We start from the raw sequence: 24912 nt of genomic DNA on the forward strand, positions 1-24912 counted from the left end.
CAAACCTTACCAACACTGGAATCCCCTTTCGCTCACCTGACACTATCTAATGAAATCCAAACTGCTCAGGGAACAGGAACCAGCAGTCGCTGAAGAAGAGGACCTGGCGGTGGTGGTCCAGTCACTGGGTTAAGAGGAAGGCCTCAGGGAAGCTGAGTGGAGTTTGTGTGAACACACCCCCTGTGGATGCCATCATTTTAGCTCCAAGTCACTGTAGCAGATAAATCCAGTAGCAGATAAACCTGCTGCCCTTGCAGCGGGTGGGGCCAGCATGCGCCTTTGCATGTAGGACCGTGAAGCAGAGCTGTGGCCACCAGCCTTGTTGAAGAGAGGCTCAGGGACCGGAGACCCTGGTGGTTGGAGGCAGCTTCTGGAATTCTCAAGTGCAGAGGATCCCATTGGGGGCGGACCGTGGGCCCTTCCTGGCTGACGAGAACACTCTGTGAACGGATGGCACAACAGAACACGACGCGCCCGCCTTTCCACGACGCGCCCGCCTTTCCTGACCGAGGCGCTGAAGTCGAGAGGCCGAGGCTGTTCAGGGACCAGCCACCCCGAGATAGAGCCCCACCAGCCTCACTGGGACTGGGCCGTGGCGGAAGGCGGCAAAGGGGAGGACCCCATGCCACGCTGTGGGGGAGGTGGCCTCCTCAGGGTGCTGTGAGGACGAGCCTGGGGAGTGCAGCGGCCCTGCACTGTGGCCTGGAAGCATCTGAGGGAAGGAGGGGAGGGGGGACCCCGGCACCCTGTGGCTACCCGATGGCACCTGGGTTTCTTTGCTGTCTCTGTGCATCTGTGGCGATAGGACCTCATTCCAGGACAGGCGCCATCAGGTCCCTGGTCCCTGGACCTCTCCCAGCTGTGGGTTCCTGGGATCTGTGCAGGATCTCTTGGGAAGCCTCCTTTGCCCTCAGCGCGTGGCACCACAACCCAGGTGCTGAGCCCCTCCCCGACTCAGGCAAAGGCAAGGCCCTACTGAGGTGGATGGCGCAAGGCGTCCATCCTCTGGAGGAGCGCAGCATGTTTCTGGGAATGGGCTGGTTTGTTTCTGTATTCCTTGTATTCCTTTAGTAAGTCTAGTTGCGACTTCTCATATGACCATTAAGTAGGAAGGAAAAAACATGACTTTCCCAATTAATGCAACTACTTCTAAAGAATGGATCTGTTTGCTCTAAATGCAGTGATTCAGCTGTGGAACGTAAATTGTTAATGTTTAATGAAAAACCCCCTGTAGGAAAAACAGTCAAGGAAGTTTTTGAGAAATTAAATTAAAATCTAGAGAAGAAGAATTAATGTTAAGAAGACAGATTAGTGCTCGGTACTGGGCAACTTGTTCTTGTTCCTGTGCACAATGGTTTGTGCTCTTACTCTTGTTTGATTAAAATTAGTAGCCTCTCTTTTCAAGTTAACCTCTGGCCATAACCGTGGTGCCGATTCCAGTCAGTAAGTGAAGAAAGAATAGTCAAGGTATAGGCCAATAGTCTGGGACATTTCTAACTATTATTAAAAGCTAACTAAGCAGAAACAGCTCAAAGCAAAACGCAAACTGAAAGTAAAAATGCTTGCTTATGCATAAGCCAAGATACATTCTTCTATTCTAATTGTAGCTACATAATATTTTGTTTCTTTGAATAAAGATTCCTGTTTTGTAACCACAAAGTTCTGTGAGCCTGCCAAAATGAAAAGTGTGTATGAAACCTCACAAGATGGGGGTTCGGCACCTTCACTCTTGTGTCTGCGTTGTTCCTCCATCCCCTTTCCCGACTCCTCACCACCCGGTTGGTCTCCTGAGGCTCCCTGCCAGAGCCCGACACCCAGGGATCCCGCGAGGGAGACTGGGTGCCCGTTGCTCTTGGCTGCTCTCTTCACACCCTTGCGAGACGCTGGGCCCTGGCGGAGCCTAGAAGCTCCTCGGGGCTCTCTGTGGCCTGGGACCTCCCTTCTGCAGCCTCACCACCTTGCACCCGGCCTCTGAGGTCAGGGGACACGTCCACCTTCCTTTGCACACCTCAGGCATCCTTTCTCCTCACGGGCTGATGGGGCTGCCCAGATGCACACGTGGCAGCGTAGCCCCGTGTGATGAATTTGGAGACAGGGCCTTGAGCGGTGATTGAGGTTGCATGAGGTCACAGGGGTGGCCCCAGCCCACGGGATGGTGACCAAGGAAGAGGAAGCAGCAGCAGATGCCTTCTCTGTGGACGTGGTGAGAAGGCGTCACCCGGGCACCTGGAGGGTGCCCACAGAAGCCAGCCCCAAGGCACGCTGCCCCTGCACTAGAGCACAGAGGATGCACGCTGGGCCAGCACCGCCTGTGCTGCTCTCTGTGGGCAGCCTCTTGGCCAGCACTGACCGCCATCTGAGGCACGGGGCCTGTGCCCCACCAGTTGGGTAGTCGTCTCTCCTGGGTTGTTAAGGAGGCCTGGTCTCAAAGCACAGGGCGCCCCGACCTGCAAAGTCTGCACAAGCACAGAACCAGGACTTCCACTGTCACGCCCCTCCGCACTGCACACCCCACGCTACACAGTACACACCACACTGAGCATGTGTTGCACACACACTACTCATCCCCACTCCATTACACACCCCATACACACCACACCACACGCCAGTCATGCCACACCACACAGATCACCCATGGACTAACCACACTCCATTTCCACCCACACCCACAGAGCCACCTCCTCCCACAGGCAGGCCAACTGTGGCTTGTCCTGTGTCCTGGGTAGGTCAGGTGTGGGGATGGGTGACTCAGGGGGGCCTGTCCTGTCCTGCAGATGGCCCCTGCTCCCCTGGCTCACACCTCCCACTCAGAAGAGCTCGACTCCACAGGCCCCGGCAGAGTCCAGGGAGACAGGGCGCCTGTCCTGGAGCATGGTGAGCTGAAGCGCTGGCCTGGCTGGCCTGTGTGTGGCCTGCTCTGGGAGCAGGGTCTTTGCAGGTAAAAGTAAGTTAGGATGAGGTCATGCAGGACAAGGGTGGGTGACATGAGCCAGCTGTGCCAGTGGAGACCAGACACGTCAGTCTTTCCGCAGAGTGAGAACTTATTCAGTAACGATAAATTAACAAGCTGCACTTTTACCAACTTTAATTCACAAAAAAGACTCACGGTCCACTTGGTGTCGTGACCAAGGCAATCACAGGTCTTCTATTCCATCCTGACCTGGTGACTAACATCCACAGCACTCGGGCCTCACGTCCTACTTCACACAGGACACACGTGTGGCTGAACAGGTGTGCATCCCTGCATGGCTAAGGAAGGGTTCAGGCGGCCTCAGGGCTTCAGGGGGCCTACCAGGAGCCAGGCAGAGAGAGACAAAGAGCCGCTGCAGGTGGTCATTCAGGACTCAGGACCAGCCCCAGGAGCTGAAGGAGACGTTCAGGCCCAGAGCTGTTGGGGTGTGAGGTCTATTCTAGGCAGCTCCTAAGTGGACCTCCTCAGGCAGGGGGATGTGCTGAGCTGAAGCCCCAGGGACGGTCCGGAGTCCCCACTGTGGTGACTGTGCTGGGCAGGGCTCATGACAAGCGACCAGGTGACAGGGTCAGGGGCCACCATGCCCAACCTAGGAAGGTTCCTCCCTGACATGCCTCAGGCGGGGGTGCTGCATCCTCAGGGGGTCTGCTGTGTCTGACAAGCTCGGGGCCTGGTTTCTCTGACCTGGGCTGGAGACACCCGTGCGTCCATGTGCCTCTGGTTGATTCTGTGAGCTCACAGGTGGCCATTTTTATTTTAATCAGTGTGACTACTTTATCTATCAGTTTGGGCCTCATGATTTGCTGTGCTGCGTGGTTATTTCTCCTAGTAAGCTCCTGCCCAGCGCCTGGTGGTTCTCCACGTGTCCAGAAAAGGCATCAAGTCATTCTGCCTCGGCACTTGCACCCACATGGGGTGGCCCAGGGCAAACTGCTGCTGCTTGATGGAAGGGGGGCGCAGGGTGGACAGCGCTGTCCACATAGCCTGGACTGGATGCTGCTAGCAATGTGTGCATTTTTCCTTTGAAAGGAACCAGGGCAATTCTGAACGTCAGATGACCATGCCAGATGACCCTCTCCTCTGGGGACAGGCCCTGCCAGTGGGAAGCCAGCACAAGAGAAGGCCATCTTGAACATGGTTAGTGTCCTCTATGGTCACTACGGCCCTAATGAGTCCGCTTGGCGTGGCCTGTGACAGGAGCCATGTGAGCTGGGAGCACCCGAGGATCAGCAGCCCAGGTCCCTCAGGCCTTGGCTCCAGGCCTTTCTGAGGGAGTGGCCTGCTGGGAGCTGGAGGTGGAAGTCTGGAGGGAAGGAGAAGTTTGTTAGGACTGACAGTTGCCAGAACTTAACCACCACTCAAGCTCTGATCAAAGGGCAGCCTCTCCCACTTTTGAATAATTCTAAACACTTTGTAAGAATGTGGACTCCACCCCCAGCCTCTGGCCATGTAGGCCAAAGGTGAAGCTAATGAGAAGCAACTTTTGGAAAGGCCCTGAGTGCGTGGGATGTGGTGCAGAGGGAGGGAGGGGGCCCTCCAAACAAACCAGGCCCCTGAGGAGCGCAGGAGGAGCCCACGCCAGCTTTCAGCTGGTTTAAACCTCGTCCAGGATGATATCATTAAGCTTGAGCCATAAACCATGGGCCTTTATACAGGCAGCCATCTGTCCACCCTCCCCAACCCCAATCTTGCAGCTTTTTCTGGAAAAATCCTAGCATCCAAAGGTCACCTTCATTATGAGGCCCAGGATCTCCAAGGTCCACCAGCCCCGGAACACTGACATCATCATGGGAGCTGGAACCCACAGGCACGTGGCCCAGCCCATGAGACACTTCCATTATCTCTCTGGTCCCTAACCTAAAAGTCCAGGAGAGCCGGACAGCATCGTCCCTTTCACCCTGGAGCAGTGGCTGGTGCTCAGGACTTGGGTTAGCTTCTTGCAGCTGCCATGGCAAATTACCACTCAGTAGGTGGCTTAAAACAACAGAAATTTGTTCTGTCAGAGCTCTGGAAGCCAAGTCCAAACTCAGGCAGAGGGAGTGAGTGTTGGACCAACTGGAGGCTCTGAGGAGCGCTGGTGCCGGGCCTCTCTCCTGCTCCCAGGCTGCAGCAGCCCTTGGCGCACCTGGGAAAAAGCAGCCTCTACCTCAGAGCAAAGCCAGTCCAAGGAAGGGGGCGTGACCCTTGTCCTTGGAAAGACCCACAGAGCACTCCTAGGCACATACCCACCCTACTGAGTTGTTTATCTACAAATAATAGGAGAGATCTGCTGGCCAGGTGTCCCTGACTCAGTCAGGCTAGGTGAGGACCCATAGCAACCCCCTAGCAGCCACCAATCAGCATGAGACAGGGAAATACCTGGGATGCTAGGTGACCCCCAGTAGTTTATGGTGGTTGATAACATGTTGGGAAACATGTAGTTCAACAGTACTCCCCTAGTAGCTAAACCAATCAGTTCAAACGAATCCCCCTCCCCAACTTGTTCCCACCAGTGAATGTGCTAATCATGTTTTAGAGTTGTTTTATGATTTTCCTGCGGTGTGTGATGATTTGCTAAGAGATGCTATGATGTATGTGGGTCTCTGCCTTCCCCAAAGAGTGTATAAAACTGCTGCAAACCCTGGGCTCAGGGTCTCTCTGCATCACCAGTTGCTGTGTGTGCACGCGGAGGACTGAGCTAGCTCGCAATAAACGCCTCTTTGCTGCTTACATGGATCTTGGTCTCTGGTGGTCTTTTGGGGGTCCCAAATTTGAGCATAACACCTCCTGCCTCCCTCCAGCAACCTCTGCCACAGCCTCTCGGCCTCCTTCTCTTGAAAGGGTAAAGTTTCTAAGCTGCAAAGCCTGAGTTGAAATGTAAAGGACCAGGTATTGTAAAGTTTCTGAACTGCACACAGAACCTGAAATTCCTGAGGCAGTTAGGACAATGCCCGGAACTGACCATTGAGTTGTTAAATAACCTGGACCCTGTGCAGTTTGGCACGTAGGCATTCAGGGCCCAAACCAATCAGTTTGAATGTACCCCCCTCCTTAGGACTGACCTATCACCCCCACCTGACCTGTTCCCGCCAATGAATGGACTAATCATGTTTGAGAGTTGTCGTTCAATTTTCCCGCGCCTCATGATGATTTGCTCTGATGTATGCAAAGCCCCTGCACTCCCTAAAAAAGTACTTAAGCACTGCTCAACCCCTGCTCGGGGCTCTTGGCCGCTCTCCCGTCTTGAGTGAGCCTGGAGCCCCAGCGCGCTGGATTGGATCCTCAATAAACCCCCTTTTGCTGTTGCATGAGCCGGTCTCTTGGTGGTCTCTTCCTCCAACGTTCGCCGGACCCTTACACTCTGTCCAAGTCTCCCTCGCCTTTCTTTTAAGGACACCTGTCCCACACTTGTCTTTCCACAATGTCAGAATTTATTGAAAAGCAATAAATTCACAAGCTACATCACTTTCAACTACTGCAATGTACTGAATACTCGCAGGTCACCTGAGAGTCAAAGGCTGGGTAGTCACAGGCTCTTTCATTCCAGTCTTAATCACTAATATCTCCATTTTAGTTAGCCTTTGTTACTGTGACCGCAAGACCTGACAAGAACACAGAGCAGGGAAAGTCCATGTTGGCTCTCGGAGTCAAAGGTTCAGTCCATGGTGGGCCTACTCCGCAGCTCTGGGCCCCCTCAGGGCAGAAAGGTATGAAGGAGGCAAGCAGCAGCTCAGGATGTGGCGGTTGTTCGGAAGCAGAGAGCCCCCGCTCACCAGGGACAAGATGTAAACGCCAAAGGATGCCCCTAGCACCCACCTCCTCCGCCACACCCACCTGCCCACCCGAAGCGCCCTATTAATCCTATCAATGCACCAATCAGGCTTCAGCTCTCATAATCTAATCATTTCACCTCCAAAAATCCTTACATTGTGTCACACATGAGCTTTTCGGGGCACCTGAACCATAATGTCTACAACCTCAAGTCACACCTCATACTTTACATGAGGCTAAGAAAGGGTTAGTGTGGTCACAGGGCAGGAGACCCACGGAGAGCCAAGGCAGAGAACAGACACAAACACTGAGGCCCTGGAGGTGGGCGGGTAGGACCTGGCGGGTAAGGTGCTCAGGCCCAGAGCTGTCCGAGGTGGAGCTTCCTCTAGGCCAGGGTCTGGGGGATGCAGTTTCAGAGTGTCCGCTTGCAACGGGCCATGAATGGTCGCACAGGCAGGAGAAGCCCAGGGTCAGAAACACACTGCTGTGGTGAGTTTCCTGCACAAGGCTCATTAACAAGTGACCAGGGGAAGGAGTCAGGGTGCTGCCGTCCAGTCTCAGGGTGCTCCTCTTTTCATAGGTCTCCAGTGAGGAAGGGGGTTCATTTGGTGGTCTTGTGTGTATTAAGATCATGGGGCTGGGCGCATTGGCACATGCCTATAATCCCAGTGACTCAGGAGGCTAAAGAGGAGGATTGCAAGTTTGAGGCTAGCCTCAGCAACTTAGTGAGACTCTAGGCAATTGAGCAAGACCCTGTCACAAATTAAAAAAATAACAAGGGCTGAGAATGTGGCTCAGTGGTGAAGTGACCCTGGGTTCAATGCCCAGTACCAAAATGATAATCAACTCATGGGCCTGATCTTTTCTGATGTGGAATTGCGATACCCATGCATTCATGTGCTTCTGATTTAATACTGACAAGGGACAAACAAATGTGAGTGGTGGGAACATGAGATCAAGGGACTAATTCTATACACTGGGCCCACTGGGCTGACCCCCACACACTTACTTTTCCAAGAAGCAGTTTACCTGCAGCCCTGCCTGGTTTAAGTGGACAGAATATGCTACATTCCTCAGAAAACTTCTGTAATCTGCAGGAGAAATGCAGGCCTGAAATAATTCTGATAAAAGGAACACAAGATATCCTGAAAGGGGGACTTGAATAGCCTTTCACAGACCAGATCCAGGAACTCAGGGAGATAAGGATAATTCCCTTGATCATCAAATCTGTAAGAATAGGTTCCAATTAGAACTGGTCAGCATGGGCCAAGGTCATCTAGAGTGGTCACCACAGCAGGGACTTGAAAGTCTGATGTCATCCTGCTGTCAATCAAAAGTCAGGAGGTGGACATGTGTAGGACTTTCTGAAAACTTCCCAGACCCCAATAAAACTAGAGGGCATGCAAGGCGTGGTGGCGCTGCCTACGATTCCTATGACTCGAGAGGACTGCAAGTTTGAGGTCAGCCTCCGACGACTTAAGGAAGCCCTAAGTAACTTAGCAAAACCCTGTTTCAAAATTAAAAATAAAGGGCTGGGGATGTAGCTCGGTGGTTAAGTGCCCTGGGGTTCCATCCCCAGTACCAACCAACCAACCAACAAACAGAAGTACGACCTCAAAGCACAGCACAGTCGTGAGGCCCAAACTGATAGATAAAGTAGTCACACTGATTAAAATAAAAATGGCCACCTGTGAGCTCACAGAATCAACCAGAGGCACATGGACGCACGGGTGTCTCCAGCCCAGGTCAGAGAAACCAGGCCCCGAGCTTGTCAGACACAGCAGACCCCCTGAGGATGCAGCACCCCCGCCTGAGGCATGTCAGGGAGGAACCTTCCTAGGTTGGGCATGGTGGCCCCTGACCCTGTCACCTGGTCGCTTGTCATGAGCCCTGCCCAGCACAGTCACCACAGTGGGGACTCCGGACCGTCCCTGGGGCTTCAGCTCAGCACATCCCCCTGCCTGAGGAGGTCCACTTAGGAGCTGCCTAGAATAGACCTCACACCCCGACAGCTCTGGGCCTGAACATCTCCTTCAGCTCCTGGGGCTGGTCCTGAGTCCTGAATGACCACCTGCAGCGGCTCTTTGTCTCTCTCTGCCTGGCTCCTGGTAGGCCCCCTGAAGCCCTGAGGCCGCCTGAACCCTTCCTTAGCCATGCAGGGATGCACACCTGTTCAGCCACACGTGTGTCCTGTGTGAAGCAGGACGTGAGGCCCGAGTGCTGTGGATGTTAGTCACCAGGTCAGGATGGAATAGAAGACCTGTGATTGCCTTGGTCACGACACCAAGTGGACCGTGAGTCTTTTTTGTGAATTAAAGTTGGTAAAAGTGCAGCTTGTTAATTTATCGTTACTGAATAAGTTCTCACTCTGCGGAAAGACTGACGTGTCTGGTCTAGGTCAGCAGCCAGCTGGGTCGTGACACCCCAGTTCCGTGACCCGTCTGACCTTCCTCTGCTTCCTCTTCCCTTCACAGTCATGTCCCTGCTATTGGTGGTCCCATCGCCTGGTGTGTGCCAGGCACTGGGATGTGGCCTGTCCCCAGGAAGCTCCAGGCTGGTGGGGACCCGAATCTGCTTTTGGTGGTGCAGCACCACCCTTCTGTGGAGTGGGCCTCTGTAGGCAGATGACAGCCCCTGTGCCTGCTGGCCTGCGGGCGGCCCCGAGCTTACTGGGGGCCTAGATGGATCCTAGTCTATGTCTGTTGGGGGAGGGAGACCGCCCCAAACCCCGGAGCTCTCCAGGGGCTCCATGAGAGACCTCAACTGCCCCGGGTCCTTTCCAGGAGATCACCCTCAGCCCAAGCCCTGAGCCTGCCCTGGTGGGGAGGTGCTGGCCGTCTGCCCTGCACACTGCACGGAGGGCTCCGGCCTCCGTGCTGCCGACCTCTCCTGCTCGCTGGGCCTGGTAGAGCGTGTCATTGCCCTGGGCTCTTGTGCACCACGGCAGGTCTGCCCAGTTGACGCTCCCTGGCCACGTTCCAGGATGACCGCGTCTTTCTCCTCTTGGAAGCTGGCTTGTGTGGTGCACTGGTCTGTGTCGCACTCTGTTTGATAAAGAAAACAAAAACGGGTACGAAAGTCGGACACAAAGTGAAGCTGTGAGTCCGAGCCCTCGTGTGTCCCAGGCTGCCTAAGTACTGGTGGCGCTAAGGGGGGTGTGCCTTGTGCCCGTGAGGGGCGGGGCTGGCTCCCTCCTGGCCTGGCTGTGGAGGTGAGCCCAGGTGAGGACGGGCTTCCGGTCAGCGTGTCGGAGGAGCCTTGCTTCCTGCTGCCTGCGTCCTGTGAAGCTGCCCTCTGACCTCCTGCGAGACAGGACGGGCTTCCATTGGTTCTTCTGGGTTCGTGCCTGTTGGTTGCAGGCTTCTCTGTCCGTAAGTCTGGGTTACATGAGGCAAAAGAGAGAAGCCAGGGAAGCGCCGGGGGCTGCCCGAGGCCCGAGGTCCCTGGCTGGTGTCCTTCTCTCCCGCTGACAGGTGGTTGAGTGGGCTTGTAGTTTAACTGGTCGGGTTTTCATTAACAGGAGAAATCCCTGGTTCTAGTATGTCTGCTTCCTCTTCCTGGGACCCACGTTCACCCGAGTCCCTTTAGATAATCAGGAAAATCAGAGTCCAGTAGCGTGTCCTCCAGTGTCGCCCAGCACTGTGTGGAGGAAGTCAGTGAGGGGTCAGGAGCACGGCAGGGCAGAGCTCCATCGCCGAGGAAGGAACTGCGTAGTAAAATTACTCTTTTGCTCATAAGCGTCTGTTTAGATATTTGGACCCAAATTTCCTGCAAAGTTTTGTACATTCACCTGCACAGAAAAGTAGGTGTGAGCCACAGGGCAGCCCGGGTGGCTCTGGAGCCAGCGCTGGGGACCCGCCTGGTTTCTCCCTCTTATTCTGCTCTGCCTTCCTCCGCCCAGTGGTCACTTTTTGAGTCAGAAGCCCCCTGCTCAGGAACCCCTGGGAGCAGGGACTCTGCAGGGCCACTCCCTGGGCTTCACTTCTCAGTGGGGTGTCGGGCTGTGGGCTGAGGAGAGGCCGTCACAGGGATGGACACTGGTGCCCCTGGGGTGGGAGCAGTGCCCCTGGATGGCCTGTTTCACACGACTCCCATCTCACTGCCCACCTGCCTCTGCTGATTGTCTCGGGAAACACGATTCCTCGGGTGCTGTCCACACAGAGGGGCGTCGTGGTATGGTGGACCCAGGGAGGTGGAGGTCATAGGTGATGGTGTGGCCAGGCCGTGGCCCGGGCTGCTCCAGGGAGAACTGGTTCCTCTCAGGCGCGGCCTGGAGTGCATTCCCTGGGTATGGTCACACCCCTTTCCAAGTGGGGGGCCCAAAGAGCCGGGTTGCGTGGACACCGAGACACATTTTCTTCCGCTTCCTTTTCCTCTCTGCTCCTTTTCTTTTCAAGCTGAACAAAAGCAGATTCCTATGACATTCCGGCTACTTCCATTTTCCCCGATATTATGTTACTAAAAAGCTCCAGTAAACTTGGGGACAAGGACAATGGTCATCTGAAGCCCTTGCTGGAATTCCACTTGGCCACGGCTGCAGGAGCACCCTGCAGACTCCATGTCCTTGGCCATCTTGTGTGGTGACTTCCACACTCTTTTTGCCATCTCTCTGAAGCATGGCTCTTTTGTAAGACTCCCAGCCAGTCCTGGCTGTCCTGGGCTGAGTTGCCCGCGTGCGCCTTGGTGAAGAGCTGGGCTCAGGACAGGCTGCGATGGCCCTGCGCTGGCATTGGGCTAGGTGCCCTCCTCGCCACCAGGGCTTGGACTGAGAGGCTGCATGTGCCTTTTATTGTGCACAGAATGCTTTGATTGCTAGTGTCCCCTCGTCCCCTGGGGCTAGGTGGGAGCCTTGCTTCCTGCTGCTCCAAGAGGAGGTGGCGGGAGTCATCTGAGTGGTCCAGAGCTTACAAGAAGGACACACAAACCATCTCACCAAGAATGGTTTCCAGCATAGGGACTTTTATCCTGGGGACAAAAAAGGACTGCTCAGGATGCGATGACCCCCACACTCCCTGGTCCCTTGCCATCGGCAGCCCTGTCTGAGGACATGCAGGGAGGGTCTGCTGCAGGCCCAGAGAGGGATGGTGGGAGGGGTAGGGGTCCCAGGAGCTATTGGGCAGGACGCGGGCTGGCTGAGGAGCTGAGACGAGAGCTCCCTGTGGGTGACAGCCGAGAGGAGGTGCAGGCAGGGCCGGTGCAGCTGCCTCAGGGAGCACCAGGCATCCTGATGGCGGGTGGCAGCAGGCGGTGTGAAGGTGGGAGGGTTCGGCGTCCAGTCCTGGGGAGTCTGGCCTCCTGGAGGCAGGTGGTCTGGGTTCTCAGCACCAGCCTGAAGGAGGAAGTCCTCCGGGGGTTTGGGAGTCCCCCGTGCACCCTTCCTGGGCATGAGGGAAGGCTACTGCTCCCCTGCCGTCGCCTGGGGGTGTCTTTTCTGGGTAGGTTCCTGGCTCCTGGCGAGATCAGCGGAACCTGAAGGGTCCACCTCAGCAGCCCCACAGCCCACAGTGAAGAGTCCCTTGCCATTGGCCTCTGGCCATTCCTGTTGGCTCCAGGCAGCATGGAAGAAAAGGGGTCTCCCTTGGAGCCTGATGGAGGTGGGGAGGCCTGGCAGCCTGCGACGCAGGTCTCCAGGCCCCACCACCCCGACTCCCCCTGCCGCGGGGGCAGAGGTCTGAATGTTTGTTCTGACAGTAACGTGTGGTGACCGCGCTGAGAGTGCTGTCTTTCCACCGGAGGCCGGAGCGCCCCTGCAGACTCATGTCCTTGGCCATCTTGTGCTGGACTTCCACACACTTGCCATCCCTCTGAAGCATGGCTCTTTTGTAAAACTTACCTGAAAGAAAATCGCGTTCCTTGATGCTGTGCCTGGCTTTGACTGCTGGCGGGGCTGAGCCACGGTGCAGTCCGCTCAGCTGGGACACACTGCAGGGACGGGAGCTGACCACTGGGTGGACCCCATCCGCGGGCCGCGGCATGTCCTGGAGTGGGGGTGATCTCGCTTTCCTTCCGGTGGCGTGAGGGTCCTGCAGGGCCATCCTGGAGTCTTCTCTGACTTGGTCTGGATATGGAGGGCTCCCCAGGCCGGGCCCACTGCAGCCTTCAGGGCCAGCTTACCTGGGGCAGGGGGCAGTGACTGGGTGGGGGGCGGGGGGCATCAGCCTCCAGAGGCCCCCAGGGCCTGGTGAATGGGGCGTTTGTGCTTTGTGAACAGCCCAGCGAGGCTGAATGCAGCCAGCCCACCGCAGGTAGGAAGGAGCCTGCGGGGAGTCATAACAATCCCTCCCTCCGGGGAAGCAGTGGCATGAATCACAGGCGGAGGTGATAATGACCCTTGGCAAATGCGCTTTCTCCTCCCCAAGCTAAAATGTGTGCAGCCACACAAAGGCCCTGTGACCGCCAGCACTGCCTGCCAAGTGGACGCCCTGAGGGCCTTAAGTTCCATTCTTTCTGCAGGCTGGCTCTGAGCAGGAACTTACAGGGCTCTGGTGCTCGATGAAATGTTCTGGGACTGTTATTATTTAACAGATAAAGATATTTATTGGAGTCCTAGTCGGAGCAAAGTGAACTTTTAAAAAATATCTTTATATTGATCTCATTTGTAGTTTCATATTAAGCCACTTTATTTATTTTTTTGGACCAAGAAAATTGAAAACTCTGTGAAGAGCGCCGGGCTGACAGCCTGGGCGTGTTGAGGGTATTAAAGCACCCTCTCAGTCGCTGGGTCACGCAGCCAGGCGTACTACCGCAGGCCCTGGCTTTCCCAGCACGCTCAGGGAGGGAGGGGCGTGACTTTGACCCTGGGCTTCCAGCCTCAGGCAGCCTATGGAGTGTGGAGGAAAGAGACCAGTGCCTGTGTGGCGCAGGGGCCTCTGGGGACACCCTGGGAAGAGTTGGTTTTCCTTTATTTATCTAATGAGTACCTCCTTCTTGCTCCCATGGGTGAGGCCATAGTCTGGGCTTTGGAAGAAGAATGAGTGGGTCAGGCGTGGGCTGAGCCTGCTGGGAGGGCGTGTGACCCACACTGCAGTCAGGCGAGGAGGAGGAGCAGGCCGAGTGTGGGCCGGTCTTCAGGTGCAGCACCTCCTGGGAGCCGGAGGGTCTCATCTGCTTCCCGGGTGAGGACACTCCCTTGTGACTGGCAGGGCCTGGCATCAGCCCCACTGTCACCCCTCACGTCACCCATGACTACCTTATTCCACCCTAGACAGCGGATCAGGCAGGGCTGGAGGTCAGAGGTGGGGCAGGGTGTGGCGCCTCCAGTCTTCCCAGAGGGTCTTTCCGGTCCCTGGGGGAGACTCTGGGGACAGAGGCTGACTAGGCTGGGTAGAGCATGTCCTGGAGGCGGGGCCTGCCTGGTTGAGTGGTCTCTAAGCTCAGGGGCCTGGGCAGAATGACAGACGTTCCCCACCCAGAGCCAAGCTGGCCTTGCAGACAGGAGGCCCACGGTCTGCGCTCACCAGAGGTGATGGGGGACAATTGTAAGGACCTAGTGTCTTCCCAGAAGCCCCACCCAGATAGGGTTCCCTGGCGCTCCAGGTGACCTGCTTCCATTCTGCTGATTTTCTTCACAGCGGTCACTTCACTCTGAGAGCTGCCTGTCGCTGCGTGAAGAGGCGCACAGGTGGCCTGAGTATCCAGCTGCAACAGAAGCACCTGTGCCTGGCACCCACTTCCGTACCCACCCATGTGATGGGAAAGCCCGACCTCAGCCCTGGAGTGCAAGGCTGAGCGTGTGCACAGTGTGCATGTGTTCTGCTGATCCATGCACGTGCACGGCGTGCGTGTGTTCTGCCGATCCGTGCACACGCACGAAGGGTTCAGTTCTACTGCGGGGCTATCGCAATGCCCAGTCGTGGTAGAAAACTGGCACACAGAAGACACACAGCGGGAGCTGTGAGCCCCTGTCACCACACCCGAGCAGCCCTGTGGATCTCTGTTTTCTTCCCAAGCTTTGTGGCTCGTGATTATACAGCCACGCCTGCAGGGCCCACCCGGTGCCAGTGCTTCTTCCTCCCGGGGGCACAGCGGTCCGCTCAGGATGACTGGGTGCTCCCTGGGTGGAGCTAGGAGCCCATGGGCAAGGAGAGCCCTGCTCAGCCCCTGCACCACCCACCCTGGCCCTGGCTGACACCCTTTGCCCATCCTCCTAGCCTGCCTGCTCTACCTACCACCTCACCTTCTCCAAGTCCTCAGGGCAGCAGGTTACCGTCCCCGAGGTTCCTGTCCCTAAAGGGATGTGCATTTGGGGGCATCCAGGGTGGATCCAGGGTTGTTGAGCTCAGCTATGGAATTTGCCAGGCTCAGTGAAAAATGAAACAACCGTGCCCTGGATCACAGCAGAATGCTGCTCTTCCTGCTGTCTGGTCTGTCACTGCCATTTAAAAAAAATCTTCTATTCCATATCACTCAGGTGGGGACCCCCGCCCCGCATCCCAGGCCTACCCTGTGGCTTGGCATGAGCAGTGGGGTGAGATGTGCACCTGCTGATGCTCATACAGTGCCGGAGCAGGGGGGAGACAGGCTTCTGCAGGGAGTGGCTGTCCCCCTGGACTCTGTAGAGTCTGAAGGTGGTGACACAGAGTGTGCCCACCCAGTGCAGGTGCCTTCTGAGCCCTGTGTCCAGTGGCTCAGTCTGCAGCCCTAGAGAGAAGACCCCTCCCCCTGGAAGCAAACTTCTGTCCTGGCCTGAAGCAGCCCCGCCTCCTCTGCCATCAGACCAGAGCACTTGTGGGCCTGAGGGTCACTTTGTGTTTGCTTCTGTCCTTTCATTACCAGGATGTAGGTGTAGTTCTCTCCGCTCATCTGCAGATGGTCCTGCTTGTCATCTGCCATGGGAGCTGAGAAGTCTTTTTTTTTTTTTTAAAGAAATTTTTATTTATTTTTTTAGGTATAGATGGACACAACACAATGCCTTTTTTTAAAATTTCTTTTTATGTTTGAATATCTTTTCTTTATTTGCAACCTACAAGCTTCAACCAATGTGCAATGCCTTTATTTTATGGGGTACTGAGGATTGAACCGGGGTCCCGCCCGTGCTAGGCGAGCTCTGCCGCTGAGCAACAGTCCCAGCCCCAGCTGAGAAGTCTTGTACCTCGGAGGACATTCAGGTGTGTCACATAAGAACCTCCTGCTAAATCTACATTTGAAAGTGACAAGGAGGAGCTGTCCTCAGCGGGAAAGTGGACTGGGGGACCTGCGGGTGTCACAGAGCTGTTTGGAAGAGCAGGCCTCTGGGCACACCTTGCTTGCAGACAGGAGAGGGGACAGTGGGGGGAGCGGGCAGCGGGCAGGAGGGAGGTCAGATGGAAGCACCTGCCTCTGTGGTGCAGGGCCAGGCGCTGCTGATGTGTGTTCCTTTCAGTACATTCAGACTCAATGTAGTGGTGAAATTAAGTACATCATCAGCTGGAGGCCACCAACCCCATGCAGAAATGGTAGGATTTGAAAAATATGTGAGTTCTGGGGTGAGGCTGGCCCCTGGCCAGCCAGGCAGGCCACACAATGGGGGTAGTGTGTCCCTCGGACCCTGCACAGGCCCAGACCAGTTACGAGGTGCCTCTCTGCCTCGGGGGGCCTGCACGTCCAGGCCAGCCTGATGAGGGCTCTGTGGGGCCCTGGAGAGTGGGGGGCTGCAGGGCTCTAACCTGAAGACATGAGCCCCCAGAGCCTGCTGTCCTCAGGCTGGCCACCGGAGAGGCTTCAGCGTGGGAAGCAGGGCGGCTGGGATCCGGAGGGGGAAGGTGTGGAAATTTGACACAAACGCAAATGTTTTACCTTCTAAATCACCTTGGTCTTTGCAGTTGAAATTCACCCTGAACTTCCCACCCCAGGGTCTCCTGGCGGGGGGAGCCGGGCTGCTTCTCGCTTTCCAAAGTCACAAGTCGTAATTCTTCCTGCACTGCAGCCACTCGGGTTGGCTCGCAGGCCAGTTCTGAGCTGCTGCTGAGATGGTGTGAAAATCTCCCGGCAGGCAGCCTCGGCCTCCGCCTCCACCTCTGCAGACGGGCTGAGGCCTGGCTGGCCCTGGCTGGCCCACTCCCCACAGCGGTGTGGCCAGGGCCCTGCTTCCCTAAGGAACACTTGTCACCTCAGCTGTGACTCAGTGACAAGAAAGGCCCAGGTGGTAAGTTGACCAAGGCCGTGGCCAGAGCTGCCCTCCTCCAGCTTCTGTGGGCAGCACCCTGGCCCACCGACACTCTGACTTCCAGAGCTGGCCTCCAGCATGTTGTCCATGTCCGCAAGGCCTGGGACCCCCAGTGCCCTGGATACAGGACAAGTGCACAGACCTGCTTCTATGCCGGAGGGACGGCGGTCCCGGGTTCAGGCCCACAGGTGCCTGCCCAGCCTCCCTCCTGGGCTCCCAGGCTCAGTCCCCTTTCTCCTGTCCCCTGGCTGCTTCCCCAGAGTGGCCTGAGCTTCCTGTGCCTGCTTCCAAGTTACCCAAACCCAGCGGCTCACAGCAGGACACCCTTGTTCCCTGTGTTCTGGGGTCAGAGGCCCCAGTGGGTCCTGCCAGGCTCTGAGGGGAAGCACTTTCCTGGCCCCATCCAGCTCCCCGAGCTGCCTACAGCCTTGGCCTCGCCCAGGGTCATGTGTCCTCTGGCTCCAGGACATTGCCCCACCGCAGTGGTCTCCAGGACCCTTGGGGGCTACCTCCGGTGGCAGGAGAGCATCCTGGTTCTTTGGGGCTGCTGTGCAAGATGCCATCAACCAGGGCTCGAAGCCACGCACATCCTGCTCACGGTCTGGGGTCCGGATGTCCAGGATTGAGGCGTGGCTCATCCAGCCTCTGGCCAGGCCTCTCCCCAGGCCACAGCTGGCCCCTTCACACTGTCCTCTCCTGGTGGAGGGGAGGCAGCTCCCTGGTCTGGCTGGAGAACACGGATCCTGCTCACCGCGTGGAACTGGAGGCAGCTGGGGTGTGGCTGGAGCAGGGGTCACGGGGCCCGGCTCTGGGGTGTGTATTTGGTGAGGAGAGCTCTCTCTCTGCCTCCTGATCATCACATCCTGAGCTGCTGTCCTCCGCCACCCTTCCGCCATGATGCTCTGCCTCATCCAGCCCCCGGGAAAGGTGACCGCGGGCCCCAGAGCAGCTGCCAGGCCTTTTGGTCACAGCAGAGAGAAGCTGACTCCCGTGCTCACACGCTCCCGCCCCCCAGTGTTCCACGCAGGGCTCACGACTTCACCGCGGTGCAGCGGCAGCCGAGCCGAGTAGAGTAGGAGGACAAGTTCTTTTGATCATTTCATTTTTTTGTTTGCCTGGATTCTCATGTACGTATAACTCTGAAAATTGCACCCTCCCTACAACACTTTCTCCTTTCTCTCTCTTGGAGGGTGCTCTCCTGGAGCCCCACGGTGAAAGGCAGGCCCAGGTGGCAACTGGCAAGATCTGGAAGTGCCTTTATATATATATATATATATATATTGAGAGAGAGAGAGAGAGAGAGAGAGAGAGAGAGAGAGAGAGAGAGAGAGAATGAACCTTTTTTGTAGATGGACGCAACACAATGCCTTTATTTTTATGTGGTGCTGACAATCGAACCCGGGTCCCGCCCGTGCTAGGCGAGCGCTGACTGCTGAGCCACAGTCCCAGCCTTGGAAGTGCCTTCACTTTAGAGTCCGGCCTCTGAATTCCAGGTTGGGTGGAAATCACGTTCCTCAGAATCGGAATGGCACAGCCACTGTCCCCTGGCTGTGGTCAAGAAGTCCCAGCACCATCCTGAGGCTTGGCAGGTGGCGTGAAGTCCTGGAACCTCTCAGGACTTCCTCCTGGTGCCCTGCGTCCGGCCGTCACTGGGAGGCCGAGCCCCCCCCCCGCCCCCGCCCCTGAAGGAGGCTCTTCCTGTGGGGCTGTGCTGGGCACTCCCCGAGTCTCTTTAAGCTAAGATTCAGGCTTCCTCAACTTTTCCTCCGTGTCCTTGGTGTCTGCTGAAGTCTGAGATGGAGATGCCAAAGATCCACCCACAGGCTGCGTGTGTGCGCGAGCGTGAGCGTGGCCTTGGGGAGCTAAGAGGTGATATTTGACAGGTGAGAACACGGGAAGTCCAGTTAGGTCTGGACTCCAGCTCACCCTGAGTCTGTCCAGATATGGCCTGGGACACGTGGTCTACGGTCTGGCTGGAATCTGCGCTGGGCCGGTCGGCGGTGTTGGGCCAGCCCCGGGGGCTCTCGGGGGATCTGGCGGTGCTGCTCACCCCTGATGTGGCAGTGGCTCTAGGCCTTTTGGGGGGGCTGTGACACACAGGGGCCAGCCGGGGGAGGGACCCGGGCTGTGGCTGTAGGTCCACACAGAGCTGAAGAGGTGCCTCTCCATGAGCAGGCCCCTGGCTCTCTGCCCGGGCTGAGGTGGGGCATGGGATGTCATGTTCTGATGCAGACCTGCGGCCACCTGTCTGTGCCACTTCCCCACCTCCAGAGATGGCCTGGCCTCCGGGGGGGGGTCCTGGTTCTGGGCAGGACTCAGCCCCCCTGGAGCCTGCCAAGTCAGTGCCACCTGCCCACCCTTGTGCCACTTCCAGTTCTCCATCCTGTGGGCTCATGGAGTTGACCCTGCTGCCGTGCCTGTGCCTCAACTCCACTGCCCAGGTGGCCTCGCTCGCTCTCAGTGCATCTCCCCTGGACAGTGGTGGGTGTTGTCATCCTAGGAACTGTCTGGGTGTGCCACTCAACCACCCCGGCTGGTTGGCCCAGGTCCCCAGTGTTCCATGAGAAAAGTGACTCAGTCACAGCCTGGGTCCCTAGCTGGGGAATGGGTAGAGCTGGGCACTGTGCCCCTGAACTTGACCTCTGACATGGCCTCTAGGGGTCAACTCCCTCTGGTGGGAACAGGGAGTCCTCTTCTTAGTTCCCCTGAGCACAACTGGGTGGGCTCTGGGGTCTCTGCGGGTGAGTGGACACCCTAGAGCAGATCCTCCGAAGGCAGGCAGGCCCTCCAGGGGCGGCAGCAGAGGCTGGCTCACTTTGGCTCCTGGCGCATTTAGCCCTTCCTGCTGGAATGGGCTCAGCAAAGAAGATTCTGGAAGCTCTCATTACATGACTGCCCCTCTGTGTGTGTGTGTGTGGGGGTGTACGTGCATGCGTGCATGTATAATAAAAAGAACTTTGCATCTTTTCAATGTTTACTGCAAAATGGGTGAAGTTTTAGCTAGGTGTGGTGGTGCATGCCTGTAATCCTGGTGACTCAGGAGGCTGAGGCAGGAGGATTGCAAGTTTGAGGCCAGCCTCAGCAACTTAGTGAGGCCCTGTCTCACAGTAAAATAAAAAAGGACAAAGATGTTGCTTGGTGGTACAACTCCCCTGGGTCCAACTCCACTACCAAAAGCAAAAAAACGGATGACATTATTAAAAATAAATACCTCTCCAAACTATAGCTTCACGTGCACGGTGGAGACTGACTTAGAAATCAGGTGGGTGATTGCATGTTGTGCGCAGTTACATGAATAAACTGAGCATGCGAACAAGCCCGAGGCCTTGTCCTGGGTCATGTGGAGCTCGAGGCTTTCGTGGGCAGGCTGTGCTCATGTCAAGCCCCTGCTCCCCGCCCCCCGCTTGGTGGCTTACGGGCTCCTATGTGTTGCCCTGGGCACTGACACTCACAGCTTGTTAAGGGTCTTCTCAGGCACCTGCTGAAGGTGAGGGCCTCCGAACCGAGCCTCGGCATCTGGAAGGAGGACGTGCTACCCAGGTCCTGGCTCCACGCAGCAGGGAAGAACACGTTGCACCAGGTCCCTGGATCGGGCGGGCCCCAGAGCCCGGGGTTCCATCCGCAGCTGTCCCCTCTGAACCCCCAGCCCTGAGGTGGCAGCTCCTCCCAGCCTGAGCAGTGGGCGGTGGCCTCCAGCTGCTCCTGCGTTTCTCCCCACTGGAAGCAGTGGGGTGAGCTGTCCACCCTGACCTGGAGCTTCTGGGACCAGGTGGGAGGAGCTCGGGACAGCGGTGAGGAGGGCCAGGCCTGTGCTCTTCCCCTGGGGAAGCGACCCATGAGGGGACACCTGGGGAACCTGGCTGAACAGTTCCACACCGTCCAGGGTGAACCCTGAATCCAGGGACAGGTGTCCTCGTAAGAGACAGAGCAGGGCGCAGACACACAGAGCGGCCAGGCCACCGGGGCTGGACCTGCAGCCTGCGGCACGCTCAGCAGTGGGAGGGGTACGAGGACCCCTCACCCCGCCCCTGAGGGAGGGTCCCCTTGTTCTGCACTCATGGCCTCCGGAACTGTGAGGGGAGACATTTCTGTTTGCTTTAAGCCACCAACTTTATGGCGATCGTTTCGGTTGCCACAGGAAACAGTGCGACTGTGTGGCGGAGCAGGGTCCGAGTGCAGCCCACTGCTGCCACGGGGCGGGCTGGCGTGCGGGCTCACCTGGCGCGGGCAGGCCGTGTGCGGGCAGGGCGTCAGGCTCCAGGCTGCCTGGTGACTGGCAGGAGGGGCAGAGCCTCTGGTGGTGGTGGCTGCTGGGACGTCCAGGAGCAGGAATGGTGGACGATAGCCTTGGCCGCTCTGAGCTTCCCACCTCCATGTTGTCTTGGACCCAGGAGACCTCTTCCTGCACCGTCTGACTGGGTCCTCAACCTCTGCCCATGGACCCCAGAATGTCACACAGGGCCCTGTGCAGCCTGTGGAGACAGCACTGCAGAGGGGACTCCCACACCCGCAGGGTTCTTGTGCAGGTCTGGCTGGGGCTCTGGACGGCGTAAATATGGAGATGGGGAGGGGTGCCTCCCTTCTGTATGATGCCTGACGTGGGGATTTCCTGCTCACCTTTGAGGGGGCCCCTGGGGAAAGGGCCCAAGGACAGAGCAGGGACAGCTCTGCCCAGCCTGGGCCTGGCCTGCGGTGTCTTCTGCAGTGAGGCAGAGCCATGTCACTGAGCTGTGTCTCCCCATCATTGTCCATCTCAACAAAACCCCAGGGCAGCCACGAGGAGCCCGAGGCCGATGGCAGGGGCCCGGGACAAAGGTGGCCCAGCAACCAGCCTGGCGGAAGGTAGGTCTCAGAGAACACCAGACGCACCACCTGGACAGAGCAGGTTGAGGACCACACAGAACCCCAGTTAGGCTGGATCTGAAGATGGAAATCAGAATAAAAGGACAGAAGACGGGATCTCACTGGACACTGCGACTGTGGTCCTTGGCCTTGGCCCTGCCTGGATCTGTTGTTCATAAGCTACACTCCCTGCTTCCTGTCTAACCAATCACCACTCTGCTTCGGTCTCCGAGCTTCCCCTTCTGACCTTGGGGGTGGACGCACTAACATGTGGCCTTTTGTACCTTTCCTCTCACTCACCTGCAGGCAGATTCCAGCGCTCCATTCCCTCGTGTGCACATCCCATTGTCTAGACAGGCTGTGTCTGTGCTCCTTGTTCAGTCGAGGACACTCAGCTTGTCTTCAACTTTTGGCTATTACGAATGATGCGGATAGGAACATCTGTGTACAAGTGTTTGTGTGAACACGTTTTTATTTATCTAGGGAATCTATACTACCTAGGAGTGGAACTGCTGGGTCATGTGGTGACTCCATGTCTAGTCATTTGAGAAGCTTCCAGAAATGTGGTCTAATGAGGCTGCACCATTGATGTGCTCCCAGCGATGGATGAGCATCGGATTCCTCCACATCTCGCCGACACTTACCATCATCCGACTCTTGACTGAACAACCCTAGGGTGTGAGTGGCACCTCACTGTGGAGTGGACCTGTGTCTTTCCGATGACAAATGATGTCGACGTCTTTTCATGTGCTTGCTGGCCACTGGTTCACCTTTTGTGGAAAGATGCCTATTCAGGTTCTTTGTCTATTCTTTAATTGGGTTTCTTGATTTTTTATTATTGAATTGTAAGAGGTTTTATCAACCTGTTTATTTATTTATGTCTAGTTGTGGTTGGACACAATATCTTTATTTTATTTATTTTTATGGGTGTGGAGGGTCAAACCTAGCACCTCACATGTGCCAGCAAGTGCTCTACTGCTGAGCCCCAGCCCCAGCCCTGAATTAAAAGGGTTTTAAAAATATTTTCTAGAAACAAGTCTGCTACAGTTTAGGTATTAAATGTACTCAAAGACCCTAAAGGCCCGGTCTGCCTGTGGTGCTGTGGGGCCACAGGGAGTGTGCCCTTGAGGGGACTGGTCCTTGTCCTCTTGGGTCCCTCACTTCCCTGCCCCGAGGTGAGCGTCTTCCTCCCCGTTGCTCCTGCACGTGCCACTCCTCCAGGCCTAAAGGCAGAAGCTCCAAGGCTGAGTGTCTCTGTGCGTTGGTGACCTCAGGTTCTGTTGTAGTGACAAAGGCTGACTTATACAAAGTCCCTTGACAGACACATGATTTGTAAACGTCTCCTCTCCTCCGGTGCGTTGCCTTACCTCCTTGATGGTATCCTTTGAAGTGCTACAGGTTGAATTTTGATGAAGTTTAATTTATCTCCTTTTTCTTTTGTTGCTCAAAGTTCATTTCTGGATGTAGTATGAATCAAGGATCCAACTTCATTGTTGTGCGTGGGTCTGTTCAGTTGTCCAATACCATTTGTTGAAAAGACTACCTTTCCCCAGTGAATGGTTTTGGTACCCTTGCCAAAAATCAGCTCCCCATAGATGTGCAGGTCTGTCTCTGGATTCTCAGTTCTAGCCCATTGATCTGTCTTTTTTTGCCAGTGCCACATTGTTTTGATTACTCTAGTTTTAAAACCAGGAAGTGTGAGTCCTTCTACTTTGTTCTTTTAAAAGTACTTTGTTTTAGTTGTTCTGGATCCCTTGCAATCCCATATGGATTTTAGAATTAGATTGTCAAATTCTGCAAATAACTCAGTTTGGATTCTGATGGGGATCACACTGAACCTGTCATCTTAACCACGTTGTCTTCCAATCCAGGAAACGGGGATGGGCTCCAGTTATTTTGATCTTTAATTACTTTCAGCAATATTTCATTGCTTTTAGAGTGCATTTTCCCTTCTTTTATGAAATTTATTCCAAAGTATTATATTCTTTCTGATGCTATTATGTAGGCATGGAATTTTTTCTTAGTTTTCCAGGGGACTTCTTATGATCCTGTCATCTATGAAAAGAAATATTTTCACTTCTTCCTCTCCAATCTTGATGCCTTTTATTTATTTTTTCTTGCCTAATTCCTCTGGCTTTAACCTTCAGCACAGTGTTGAATAGAGGTGGCAAGAGCACATCACCTTGTCACCTTCTGACCGAGGGGGGGCGCCTCCGGTCTTTACAATAAGTGTGCATTCAGCTGTGAAGTTCTGTGATGCACTTCATCAAGTTGAAGAAATTTCTTCTTTCCTTAATTTGTTGAGTATTTTATCATGAAAATGGGTTGAATTTTGTCAAAAGTTTTTTTCCTGCATCTAATGAGATGACCATATGATGTTTCCTTTTATTCTATTGATATGCTGTATTATATTAATTGAATTTCAGACTTGCACTCCTGGGGAAGTCCCACTTGGTCATGGTGCACAGTGTCCTTACCTCTGTGCCAAAGTGGTTTAGTGGTATCCTACTGATGGCTTTTCATGTCCATGTTCATATGAGATACTGGTCCATATTTTTTTCTTTGTAATTTCTTTTTAGGTTTTTATATCAGGGTAATAGTGGCCTCATAGAATGAGTTGGGAAGTGTTCCTTCCTTTTCTATTTTTTGGAAGATTTTGTAATGAATTGATGTTCTTTCAATGTTGGGAGGATTAGTGGTCTTGGACTTCTCTTTGTGGGTAAGTTTTTAGTTACTGCTTCAATCCTTGTACTAGTTATCGTTCTATTCAGGGTGTCTTCTTGAGTCGGTTTTAATACTCTGACTTTCTATGGATTTGTCCACTTACTTTTTGTTGTTGCACAACCACATGCAGCATTCCCTATGATGCTTTCTGTTTCTTTAAATCAGCAGTAGGGTCCCTTCTTTCACTTAAGATCTTAGTAATTGAGTCATTTCTTTATGTGTGTGTGTTAGACTTTTAAACAATGTTTATTCGTTCTTTCTAGTTGTACAGGACAGTAGAGTGCATTTTGGTGAATTATACATACATGGAGTATAAGTATCCCACTCGCGGCTGTACATGATGTCGGGCTACTGGTCCTGTATTCATCCTGAGTGTAGGAAAGGGATGTCAGAGTCATTCTACTGTCTTTTCTGTTACCATCTCATTTCCTTTTTCCTTGGAAAAATTCCAGCCAAAACATTTGTTAGTTTTCTTGATCTT

At 55.2% G+C, this 24912-nt stretch overlaps 1 long non-coding RNA gene across 1 annotated transcript; it reads left to right on the forward strand.

Annotated features, from left to right (window-relative positions):
• Positions 1-9395: 9395 nt before the first annotated feature.
• Positions 9396-22522, forward strand: LOC144365691 (uncharacterized). The gene is made up of 2 exons (XR_013424452.1): positions 9396-10092; positions 14293-22522. It is a non-coding gene; the product is annotated as an uncharacterized LOC144365691 (long non-coding RNA).
• The last annotated feature ends 2390 nt before the right edge of the window (positions 22523-24912 follow it).

This window comes from Ictidomys tridecemlineatus, chromosome 7 (assembly GCF_052094955.1).
Source record: "Ictidomys tridecemlineatus isolate mIctTri1 chromosome 7, mIctTri1.hap1, whole genome shotgun sequence".
Taxonomy (NCBI): Eukaryota; Metazoa; Chordata; class Mammalia; order Rodentia; family Sciuridae; genus Ictidomys; species Ictidomys tridecemlineatus.